We start from the raw sequence: 12,771 nt of genomic DNA, 5'->3' as shown, positions 1-12,771 counted from the left end.
CTGACCACAGCAAAGAGTGGTGAACAAAACAGAGTGTGCTGGGGGCATCTTTTTAAAGACACCACCCTGTGTATTGTGATCTCCTTCCTGCTTCACCTTTGCTTATGAGAAGGGGAGTAGCGTTTTGCTGATAGCTCATCTCATTGCTAGATAACACCGTCCCAGAACTTACCTTGCATTCATTTAACTATATAACAAGGAAACATCCAAGAGTCCGTTCCCTCCCTAATTATTGCCTCTTACCTGTAAAACATAAGAGATAAGAGCATGCACCTGTCTAACTAGACCAAAAGCTCAGGAAGTTTACAAAAAGCTGGAGAAACACTCCTTTTTTCTTGAAAAATATCATTTGTCAAAGTATGAAGTTCTGCATATCCAAGACATTTCTCTCAAATGTTTTAAGTTTGTATGTTGGGATTTTGCCATTTGCTACTGGAAGAAGGATTCATCTCACCTAACGTTATGTCTCTAGTGCAAACCTCAACCTGAATTAGTTCTCCAGACTGTCTTTGTAGCTTGGGGAGAGAAATGAGCACTGCTACATTATAATTCATATCCTCCTCTTTCATATATCTAAACTAGATCAAGACAAATTACTGCCTAGAAATGCCCATTTCTCTCTGTTGATTATCAAATTAGTCTGGACTGGCTGGTTCAAACATAGATGTCTACACTGTGGTCATGGGTGTTCTCTTCAATGACTGAGTTGTTAAGGGAAGAAGAAAATCAAAAGGATTTGCGGGATCTGACAAAGCTTTACTACAGTTTTCTGAGTATTAGCAATCTGTGAAGATAATGAGCTTTTATTTTTCTTGCCACTTTCACTATTGTTATCTTTATAGACCTATTGGAATAATGAGCAGAGAAGTGAACAGAAAGTATATGGTAAGTGGTAACAGAATCTGCAAATAATATGCAAGCTATGAAAATCTTGCTAATGCAGATAAAAGACTAGGATCTCAAACTATACGGGAAAGCTATGAAAGTATGTTAATGAGTATTTTGGGTCTATGTGGATTGACCTATCAAAAGCAAATGTAAAACAGGAAGAGTTAGAGTGGAAGAGTAAAAACTCAGACAAAAGAGTATCATGAAATCTCTAAATGGACTGCTTTGATATGACTGAGATGCCAGTTCTAACACAATGCTTAAACATACACAAATCTAATATTTACAATAATTAGATTATCTTGGGATATTTGATATATCATGGTCATAACACAGAGAGTCTATACCTCCTTTCAGGTAGTTAAAAATTCATATTTAAGAATGCCAAATAATGGGGTTGCGTAATAATATTTGAAAACCATATAGAGAAGAGATACAGAAAGGCAAAATATGCCCAAACAGGGAACAAATAGAAAGACAAAGATAAAGTGTAAGTACCATAACATTATCATAATAATCCCATCATAATATATACCATGGAATCGCTAAGAAGACAGAACTTGAAAAAGCAGAGTAATAAAACACAGCTGATTCACAACTGGTATCAGGCGGAAAGAAGGAAAAGCAAACATAGATGAGAAAAATCAAAAGGGCAAAAAAAGGGAAGCAGGTTTGAATGTATAAAATAATTTGTAAAATAAATTGCTACATTGCACAGTACAAAAATTAGTCACATATTTGAAGTAAGTTATAGAATTGTAGAATCATAAATTATTTAAGTTGGAAAAGACCTTTAAGATCATCAAATCCAACCGTTAACCTAACAGTGCCAAGTCCACCACTAAACCATGTCCCTAAGCGCCACATTTACACGTCTTTTAAACACCTCCAGGGATGGTGGCTCAACCACTTCCCTGTGGAGCCTGTTCCAATGCTTGACAACCCTTTCAGTGAAGAAAGGTTTCCTAATATCCAATCTAAACCTCCCCTCGCACAACTTGGGGCCACCTCCTCTTGTCCTGTCGCTTGCTACTTGGGAGAAGGGACCAACCCCCACCTGGCTACAACCCCCTTTCAGGTAGTTGTAGAGAGCGATCAGGTCTCCCCTCAGCCTCCTTTTCTCCAGGCTGAACAACCCCAGCTCCCTCAGCCGCTCCTCATAAGACTTGTGCTCCAGGCCCTTCACCAGCTTCGTTGCCCTTCTCTGGACACGCTCCAGCACCTCAAGGTCTTTCCTGTAGTGAGGGGCCCAAAACCGAACACAGTACTCGAGGTGCGGCCTCACCAGTGCCGAATACAAAGGGACAATCGAAAGTTCTCCAATTGCAGAGGTTCCTTAAGGAAAGTCTCTCAAGAGAGAAACATAGGCCTCTCCAAATGTCTTTACACCCTATTTGTCATAGATACTTATCTAAGGATGGAACGAATTGGCATCTGAAAGTGCCAGTTCCTTTCACTTGACTGCTAGGGAGAGCTAGTATTTTATATTAGTGTTTTTAATATTATAAAATCTGTTAATAACAGAATAATGAGTTTATAACAGCTATCTACATTTTAGTCATCAAAGAGAAGTAAGATTGATCCTATTCTCATTGTTGGGTTAAAATATCAGGGGTTTTGATAAAGTCTAGATGCCTTAATGGATAGCTAATTTTAGTTGTTTAGGTTAGTCATAAACAATTTGAAAGTTATGCTATACAGAATGTAATGAAAAAAAAGACAAATTAAGTATTTGGAGAAGGACATGGAATCACAGAATAATCCAAGTTGGAAGAGACCTTAGGAAGTCTCTGGTGCAACCTGCTGTTCAAGGCAGGTTCAGCTGTGAGATCAAACCCTGTTGTTCAGGACTTTCTCCAGTAGGGCTTTGAATATTTCCAGTAATGAAAACTGTACAGCCTGTCTGAGCAACCTTTCTGGGCAATATGTGGCATGTTTGGAGAAGAAGGAGTGTTTATGTTCGTATATGGGTATCTTTTAAAGGTGACAGATACTTTAAAAAATAGTTGCTTATATTGGTTAGGCATTTCTTGTTTCTGTGTTGACATGTTGCTATTGATTTATGATATGGTATATGATACGGTTGAACTAGTGCTTAGAGACCTCAGTCAGGATAAGAATATATTGTGCTAAAGAAGGAATTAAACAAGAATGTGATCTTTAATAAGGAGCATGACTGCTTAAACTGGGGATGTGAGACATTATAAGAAAGGGGGAAAAAAGGAAAATTAAAAACAGTTTTAAACAAATAAACATGACGTGGAATGAGAAAAATATAACAGTTGAGTGTCCTGTTGTGAGAACTATAAGCTTTAAATTGACAACAAATACCCAGAGTAGTTTGCAGTTTCTGTTCCTCATTTGAAAAGGTGATCAATACAAAATGTTTGTCCTTAAAATGCCAATGTAGGTATAACTGGAAATACCTGTTAGGACAGTTCTATGTGTCCCAATTGAGTCACAGAGTGCTCTCTTATCTCAGTGATTTGCCACATTCCAAACTCTTGATTCTGCATAGAAATTCATAGAAAGCATAGATTTATTGCTCTACATATTTTATTAACTAATCTATATTACTGGAAAAATCATAAAGCATCTATAAAAAAATTCAAAAGAATAATGGTTAATATCAAATCCTCAAATAAAGTAACCTAAATATCAGATTGAGTCCAACATATTTAAATTATTAGGTCATTCAAGTGCTACATTATCATTTGAGAAGACAGCAACCTTATTTCACTATCAGCTATAAAAGTGATTGAATATTGTCAGTCTCAATTCTGAACAATATATATTTATAGCGTTTCCAGCAAAATGTCTGGCTGCATGAGGGTCATATCACTGCCAAGTTTAAACTAATGCCAGATAAGGCAGCCTGCCCATATTATAACTCCTCATGTAATGCAGGTCCTGTGTTATACACAAGAAGACACATTAGCTGATTGTAGAATTCCTCCTGACTTGAAAATCTATGAATCTAAGATAATACTTCATCTCTTCCTTGTCAGAATAAGGTTTCAATAAAACATCCCAAGACAAACATCCCAAGGTGACACAGATTGTTACATTTCAAATTCACATGACAAATTTAGGTGAAAACAACATGATCTCTCAAGATTAAACGTACAACTTCCAACCCATGAAATATATGCATGTGTGATCTTTTAGACAGCAATGTTGTTTACCCAGGGGCTGTTTTAAGTATATGAGGAAGTATCCTGTCAGCACTGTTTTCAGATAAATTCTGTAAGAAATAAACATTCTCATGCATACACCTATCACCAATCACTTGTTGCATTAATGCAAGAATGCTGCTTGAGTCCTTATCCTGGTAAGTGAGGGGGAAACAAGTCAGTAACAGTATTCACCAGTATGGTTGTCATGACAAGGAGATATTAGTAAGATTACACTCTGGTTTCACTGGCTTTTATGTTTAAGGGGTGGATTCTGTGGGTGAGAAAGGTTTAGTTCTGTACAGGTGTCAAATATTAGATGTTTAATGCCCATGGAGTATTCACTGATGTCAGTGTTGATGGACCCTCCTCAAGACTGACTGGGGCACAGGAGAATGCCCTTTCTCAGGTGTAGTGTCACAGGCTGAGGCAAACAAGTGGTTTATTGGCTCTGTCATAGACGTTGCATTCAGGAGCTTCGATTCCTCCTGTTCTTTCCATTTTTGAAGGTAGAGGTCTAGAAGAGGGGCTCCTCTCATGGAGAATAATCAGCACAAGACACAGCCATGAGAAAATGGAGTCCAGTTGTATTGTCTTTGTGTAAAAGAAAAAAATTTCCCATTCCAATAACTACGGGCTTGGAAATTTCACAAATCCAGAAGTAAAACCATTAAGTTAGCTAGATATTTGACATATTTCAGGTGACAGGCTACAAATATTATCTTAACCACAAGATGATTTTTAAAAAATAGCAACAGGAAAGTAGAAATAAAATTATCCAGAATACTTTAGCCAAGTTTGTTCAATGATTCTCTGAGAGAGATAGTTTCTGCTTTGCACTTACCTTTAGATCCACTTTTATATTCGAGTATTTGGCAGCTTAATTTTGTGTTTCGAATGTAAAGCTAAAATCAGCCAGAAAAGTTGGATTTTAACTTGACCAAAGTAAAAAGTTTTTTATTCCTAAAAATCAAAAGTTAGATTGACAGTTTTTATGCGTGGACCTATGTACCTTATGGTATAAGGCACGTGTTGGAATTTTTATTCTGATTTTGTGTGAAAAGATTATCATAGCTGGTTCAGCTGCCACTTTTATGTGTGCAAAACAGGAGCAACTCAAACGAACCACAGTTATACATGATTTATTATCACCGTGACTGAGATCAGAATTTGATCTAAGAATTAAAATAGGACAAACCCATCCAACTGACTGTAAAAATTAAAGGAGACGATACCAGCTAAACCCATTGTTCTTAAAAGTCTAAAATCCTAATTGCTGTCTTTAGTAGGGAGGTAAATTCCAGATTTGGTTAATTTCTTTTTTTATTACTTTTTAATCTGATGAATACGTTTTCGTTTTTATAAAGCCTAATAGATGGTTGATCTAATTTAAAGCTTATAAATTATACAGTTATATATAACGTAATTACAGTATATAAGTCTAATAGACTGGTGATCTCTTTTAGAGATTCAAAGAGTTGTTCCGTTCAGCATTCCATGGATGATTAATTATCAGTGGTTATCTGGTCTAAAGTTTTGAATTGTTTAATACCAATTTTCCATGTGGATCACCAGTCTTAGTAAGTGGTAAAAGTGGTTCAATTAATTACCAATACCTTTTTAAAAGAGAACAAAAATTAAGACACTTTAATGAAAGATAGAACTTTTTTTTTTTTAACAGTAGAGGCTGAAGCTCCTATTCAAACAAACAAATAAACAGCTAAACAACAACAACAACAGCAAAACCCCAAACAACTGGTCATCATTTATTCAAAAAGGCAGGGAGAGTCCACTCTATTTTCTTTTAAATGTCACATTTCATGCTATTTAGAGTATCCTTGCATCACTCACTATCTTCTGGTTTCTTGACCTTAGGAAAAAAAACTTTAAAAAATCAATTTTTCTACAAAATACCTTATTCTGTTGAATTACTGGTTTGGGTTTGTGTGGCACGGGGGTTTTTTTGTAGTGGGGGAGGGCCTGCAGGGCCGGCTCCTGTGAGAAGCTGCTGGAAGCTTCCCCCGCTCCAAGTCGGACCCGCTGCTGGCCAGTGCCGAGCCCATCAGCGATGGCGCTTGCACCTCTGGGAGAGCAGATTTAAGAAGGGGAACCTGCAGGGAAGGAGGAGATTGGAATGTGAGAGGAACCCCTCTGCAGACACCGAGGTCAGTGAGGAAGGAGGGGGGGAGGTTGATGCCCCCGCAGCCCGCGGTGAGACGGCAGGCTGTCCCCCCCCAGCCCACGGAGGGGAGCGGGGGAGCAGATGCCCACCTGCAGCCCGGGGAGAGAGGAGCCCACGCCGGAGCGGGGGGATGGATGCCCCCCAAGATGGCCGGGACTCCCTGGGGAAGCCCGTGCTGGAGCAGGCTGTGCCTGAAGGACTGCAGCCCGTGGGAAGGACCCACGCCGGAGAAGTTCATGGAGGACTGTCTCCCGTGGGAGGGACCCCACGGTGGAGCAGGGGAGGAGTGAGGAGTCCTCCCCCTGAGGAGGAAGGAGCGGTGGAGACAACGTGTGAGGAACTGACCCCAACCCCCATTCCCTGTGCCCCTGCACTGCTGGGGGGGGGAGCAGGGAGAGAAAATTAGCAGTGAAGTTAAGCCCGGGAAGAAGGGAGGGGTGGGGGGAAGGTGCTTTTAAGATTTGGTTTTATTTCCCATTATCCTTGTTTTGATATGATTCATAGTAAATTAAATTGATTTTGTTTTTCCCCAAGTCGAGTCTGTTTTTTGCCCGTGACCATAAGTGGTGAGTGATCCCTCCCTGTCCTTGTCACAACCCACGAGCTTTTCTTCATATTTTCTCCTCCCCATCCCACTGGGGCCAGCAGGGAGGAGTGAGTGAGCAGCTGTGTGGTGCTTTGTTGCTGGCTGGGCTTAAACCACTACACTTGCTAATGACTTTCCTTGGAAGACAGTAAAATCACCTTTTGTATTCGAGGTAATTTGGTTTCATTACCAACTCTAAACGAAATCCTTCTGGAAGTGATGCCATTAGCTGCACAGCAATAAGAACTGACTGCTGGTCCTTTCACCCATCAACCTGAAGCAAATGGTATTCCATGAATGCTCTTTTGATACACAAATGTGTGATCACGTCATTCAAAAATGTACCTTCCAAGATTATTTTTGTTCAGGTGAACGTAAGCAACTGGAACTGTGCCAAAACAATGAAGTTAAAACCTGCTTTCTTACTAATATTTCCTCAGAGCCCTTGACCAGACATAATTAAACTAGAGCTTAGTCTTTATCAATCATTCAGAATAAGACACCTCACCTTATCTGTTGAAACTGTAAGTATATTTTGATAATCCTAATGCTTTCTTTTACAAAATAAAAAAAAAAAGTAGCTTAATAAAAATCACAATAAAAAAATGCCAAAACTGGTACAACAGGACAGTGACATTCTTCGTTCCTTTTCTAGTGAAAGATCATATCTGGATAAAAGAAAAAAAAAAACCCACACATACTTTAAGAGAGGTTGAACACCACTACTAACAGGTAAAACTATTGCAAAATTTTGGATATAAACTTCAATAGCGGTAATTGTCATAGAAGACACCATTACGTTGCAATCTACCTGCAGTGACCAAACGTGGTGTCATGGACTGCTTCTTGGTCTGGATACCCAATGACAGTTTAAGTCTCTGGGAATAGACAGAGATCAAACTACACAACGTAAGAACACGACAAATCAAAATACTTTGGATTACTTTAGGTGTCACAGATCTGTATACTCTTCTGCCCTGATTTATCCATTGGTCCTTCACTTCAATATGTATAAAACGTCTCTTGGAAGCCCAGGATCTCCCCAGCTTGTAGCTCCTCTTCTTCCCATCATGGATATACTCTGCTTCTTCATGCTCCCATGTTCCTTCACCGTAATTACCATTCCTTCAGCTCTCACTTGCCTTCTGTCTTCTTTCTTAGCCTCTGAAACTAATCACCTCTCCTTACAATTTCAAGGCCCCTTTAAAAAGTGCCCTCCGTATCAGCTTCAGCATTATCAAAATCTGTTTAATCTTATCCACTGCTGGTTGCTTGCCCCATGGGCAGAGGGGGTTATATGGTTAAAAGTAATGCTCCATTCAAGGACAATCAGATTTAAACAAACAAACCAACAGAATTTAGCAGGTCCTCTGTTAGATGAGAAAAGGCAGACGTATCTTTCAGTCAAAACTGAGTTTGTCATTTGTCACAACAGTAGTATTTTGAAATTTTATTTCAGGTAAAAATCAGCTGCTACTCAAGTGAATTACTAAGTTTCATGATATCTGACAAATCAACATATTATTTAAAAACAGGTCATCTAAATGACCTATTACAACCCCATCTCTAGCTTGTCTGTTTTCATAACATGAAACTGTGGAGATTAAGGAATTCAAACATAGACAATGCAACCTCCATCAACCTTCAGGATCTTAATACCAGCCCACTCTAGTGACAACAGTTTTTTCATTTTCCCAAATATTTGGTTTGTACCATATAGACTGCAAGAACTAACCTTTAATTCTGTTTTCTCTATTCAGCTTGCTGCTTTAAATATTTATATTACAAAACCACAACATTCATGCTCACTGTAAGTTCACTGAAGGGTTAACAACTGAATTGGTATGAAGGACATTTCCTGAGGAAGTTTCTATGGACAAGTTTGAAATATATTCATAGAGTTATCTCCCTGTTTGCTACATGTTATCTAAAATTAATTTTAAAAAAATATTTCTTTAGATTAAAAAAAAAACCCCTAAATATTCAAATTCAATCTTAGGCAAAAAAAACTATTCTCCTTTTTTTTCAGTGTAATTTTGAAAACATTATTGAGCGCCTCCTGTTTTTGCAAAGCTTTTTGACTTTGAGAAATTTATAGTATTAAACTCAAAATAATGGTTTTAGCTGAGAAACTGGGAAAGGATGCTATGCCTTTAGGAGGAAAATACATGAAAAAAATGGAATACCTTATATATTTGAGAATTAATAAATATCTTCTTCCCTTTTCACCCAGAAGTTAATATTTCTAGTATTACAATCAATAAAATGCCTGGACATCTTGTTAGGTAAACGGGTCCTTATATTTAATAAATAGCGAAATAAAACACACCAAAACTAAAATTTAGGACGACTTTTGGCCAGACATTACTGCTTCTATCTTTGCCAAAGAAATAATACCTTTAAAATAGCTAACACCTTTCTGAAGGCAGAATAAAAAAAATCAGTCCAAAGAACATGTCTTCATCTCCTGAAAATAAACATTTACACCAGAATTAAAACTAGCGTCCTTTTTTTCTGTCACACTGTATGTGTATTTTACAATGATGAAGGTAATAACTAATTGATTTTGTCTTTCACCAGACCCTGGCAGAAATGGTGACAAGAGGTACAGGATAGTGCTCAGAGGTAAAGGCTAGGCAGATTTTTTTTTTTTTTTTTAAACCTATGCTGTTGAGGGGATTAATTTGAAAGACATTCATGTCCTCTGTTTAAACAAATCATGTGCAATTACCAAGTAAATATGATATACCTTGTGCCCTCACAAAAAATAGATCGGTTACTCTCTTCAGAAAAAGCCAATCCAACGGGAACATCTGGGATCTCCACAGACCATCCAGCACCTTGGTGGAAAAAGCATCCATGTGAAAAAAAGTGATGATAGCCTACTCATTTTTTTTTAAAAGATACACGTGCTCTATGTTCATCACCCCTGGGAAATGTGGAGTTGATTAAATAGGAGAGGTCTGTGGCAGAGTGGAGAACTTCGATCAACAAACGAAAGCAGCTGGTGAGTGCATCCATCCACATCGCCATGCTGTGAAAGAAATTTGTAAAGTCAGCTCGAGGAGGAGTGTAGTCCTGAGCAAGCAGGTCCTATTCCAGGGTCTTGTGCTCTCTTAGAGGCCATGTAGGACAAATGGAATGAGTCAGGCAATATGAAACTTGACGTCAGTCTTGACTGGGTTTCTGAAGGATCTATCCTAAATGCTGTAGTGTTCAGCATCAGAATTAACAACTTGGATCATAATGAACAGCGAGCCTGCTTACTGAGTGCGCAGGTGTAAAAAGGGACTCTGAGTATGTTTCAGGTAAAATTACAGTTGAAAATTATCTTTTCAAGTTGAAGAAATAACATGGGGGGGGAATGGCAGGAGGAATTTTGACGTTCTATTTTCAGGCAGAAAAGGAGGGCAAATGGAGGATGGTGAATGGCTAATTAGTTAGCAATTCTTCAAGGACCATCTGAAGGCTATAAAAGGGAAGCAGTCATCATATGACAGCAGACAGTAAATGTTCTATTAGCATTTATAAACTGCAGTATAGCTCTGATACACAGCAAGAGTCGGGAAGTAGTGCTTAAACCCCACTAAGCACTGAGAACACTTCAGTCTGAGCACTAGCTGGTTTCCAGCATTACACTTCAATAAGTTGACCTAATTGAAGAGAAAAGCAAAGGACAGATCTAGAAAACAAAGAACAAAACAGTAAAAAAACACAGGCTTGTTGAATATACAAAAAAGAAGACACAAATATGATAGTAAGCTGTTGAAATAAAGGAAGAAATAACCTGAGCTTAAAATCTGTGGAGGCTAAGACAAGGAGTATGGAGAAAAATTTAGACTGGACATCAGGAAAAAAACATTTTAATACTAATATTGATTGCATCAGGAATCTGTGGTGTTTCCATCATTAGGTGTCTTTTACAGGAAGCTTGAAAGCACCTATCAAAAAGAAACAGCAATAACTTATCTTGCCTTGGGTTCCTGTCTTCCCTGGATGATCCCTTGAATTCTTTTTCAGCACTGTTTTTTAGTGATTCTATGCCTTGAGAAAGCTTTCACAAAGATAATGGCACTTTATTGCTACCTAGATTTTCAGCAGCTAAGTCTCATTAAATTTAATTCTATTTCTGAATTCATAAAGCTAATTCTGAAGTTCCCATGGGAATTTTACTATCTCCTAATCTTTTTTCTGCAAATACCCTTTTATCAAAGGATTCCTACCAATACCTCCAATTTTCTCAGGAGATATCTGTAACTGGTAATGTAGAAACAAAATATTCTGAGGCAAATGAGAATTAGGAAAGGTCATTCTGGAAGTCAGAATTAGGGTTACAGTATCTGGCATCAGGTACTGATTTCATTATCTGTAGTAATTGTAAAAAGTGCACCTGACTGCAGGTAGTATAAATGATGTGTTTTAAGTAGGATCTTGTTTCTTTTTTTTTTTTTTTTTGATGTGTGTGTGGTTTTTGATTGACTGCATGTTTCATTGTCTACCTCAGTATGGGAGAATACTACTGCAATCTGGCTAAAAGTACACTTCTTAGCTCATGTATGAACTGAATGCCTTCTCAATGCTTGCAGCTGAATTCAATGGAAATTATTATGCACCTGTGATGATAGAATCTGATAATTCATGAAGCTCTTTGCTTCTTAGTTAGCTCATCAAAAGAGGATAATGCTTTTTTCTTCCCTCTCTTCATCAGCTTTTTACTTCAACTCCAGTTTAGAATGGTAGCTCTAGAGGAAAACAGATACAGGTTTGAAATTCATTGCCATAAAGCAGGACTGAAGGGTATTTATGATGAAAACATTTAAGTGTGCATACGTATATATCAACATTGTGACTGAAAGACATCAATTTTTTATTGTTGCTCCAGGCAAGTACTCACTGGGGCAACTCTTCTCTCTCAGTTTAATAAACTTAATCTTTAACCCATCAGTCATAATATTATATAACAGTGTTATAAAGATATATGTGTTGCTGATAGTATAAGTGAGGAAACTAAGGCACATAAGACAAAGCTCTGATGGAAACTTCTTTTATGTTAAGAAAGGATTCAGCGATTTGAAGGGATCTGTAAGCTGTCTTGATCAGAGGAGTCAAAGATTTGTTAAGGTGGGAGAAACCTCGTTCACCCAAAGTTGTCACAGCTGGACCTTTGCTTACCATAGTCACCAGCTGGTGGTGAATGTCAAAGCCAAAGATTAAGCAAATTGTAATACAGAGATCCATCATCTTGTCATAACATAATGACCTATAACTGCCATTAAAACCTAGAATGTATTTGAACACCTGAGGATTGCTCTAACTTGCATAGGGCCTCATCTGATTATTCAGCATCCATTTGTGAAGCAACAAGTTCTCCAGCCTTACGCATATTCACCTTCCTTTCATTGAACTGTACTCAACTGTGCTGTTACCAACTATTACACTCCAAGTTCAAGTGACTTGGTGAGGACCGTGAATTTATTTCAGTGGTAAGATTTAGAGTTTGCAGGTCATATAACAAAATCTTCTGTGGTAGATGTAGGTAGGTAATTGGGAAGTGTTAAATATCCAGGAGGTCACAGAGGCTTTTGGGGAAACATGATGATCTAGTACCTGAATCGGTATAGGATTCATTTATATATGTGTGTGTGTGTGCTATACTCCAGGTTGTAAGGAAACATTTACTGCCCATGGTATCTATAAAGCTATCATGTTTAGAATATTCCCAAAATTTTTTTATATACTCAATAGACTGTAAAGTTTGTTTTCAAGTTCACCATCTACTGTGCACATGTAGACCCTAACATTTTATGATAGCTTCATAGTTGACCCAACAGAACATTTTAATAGTTCAGCCTGCTTCAGCACATTATTCTAGGAGTACCTAAGGTCTCAGAAAAAGACTGATTCATTGACTGCCATGTATTCTCAGTTGATTAAGTATATCT

Source organism: Harpia harpyja, chromosome 15, assembly GCF_026419915.1.
Source record: "Harpia harpyja isolate bHarHar1 chromosome 15, bHarHar1 primary haplotype, whole genome shotgun sequence".
NCBI classification, from domain to species: Eukaryota; Metazoa; Chordata; class Aves; order Accipitriformes; family Accipitridae; genus Harpia; species Harpia harpyja.
Note: the sequence above shows the minus strand (reverse complement) of the source record.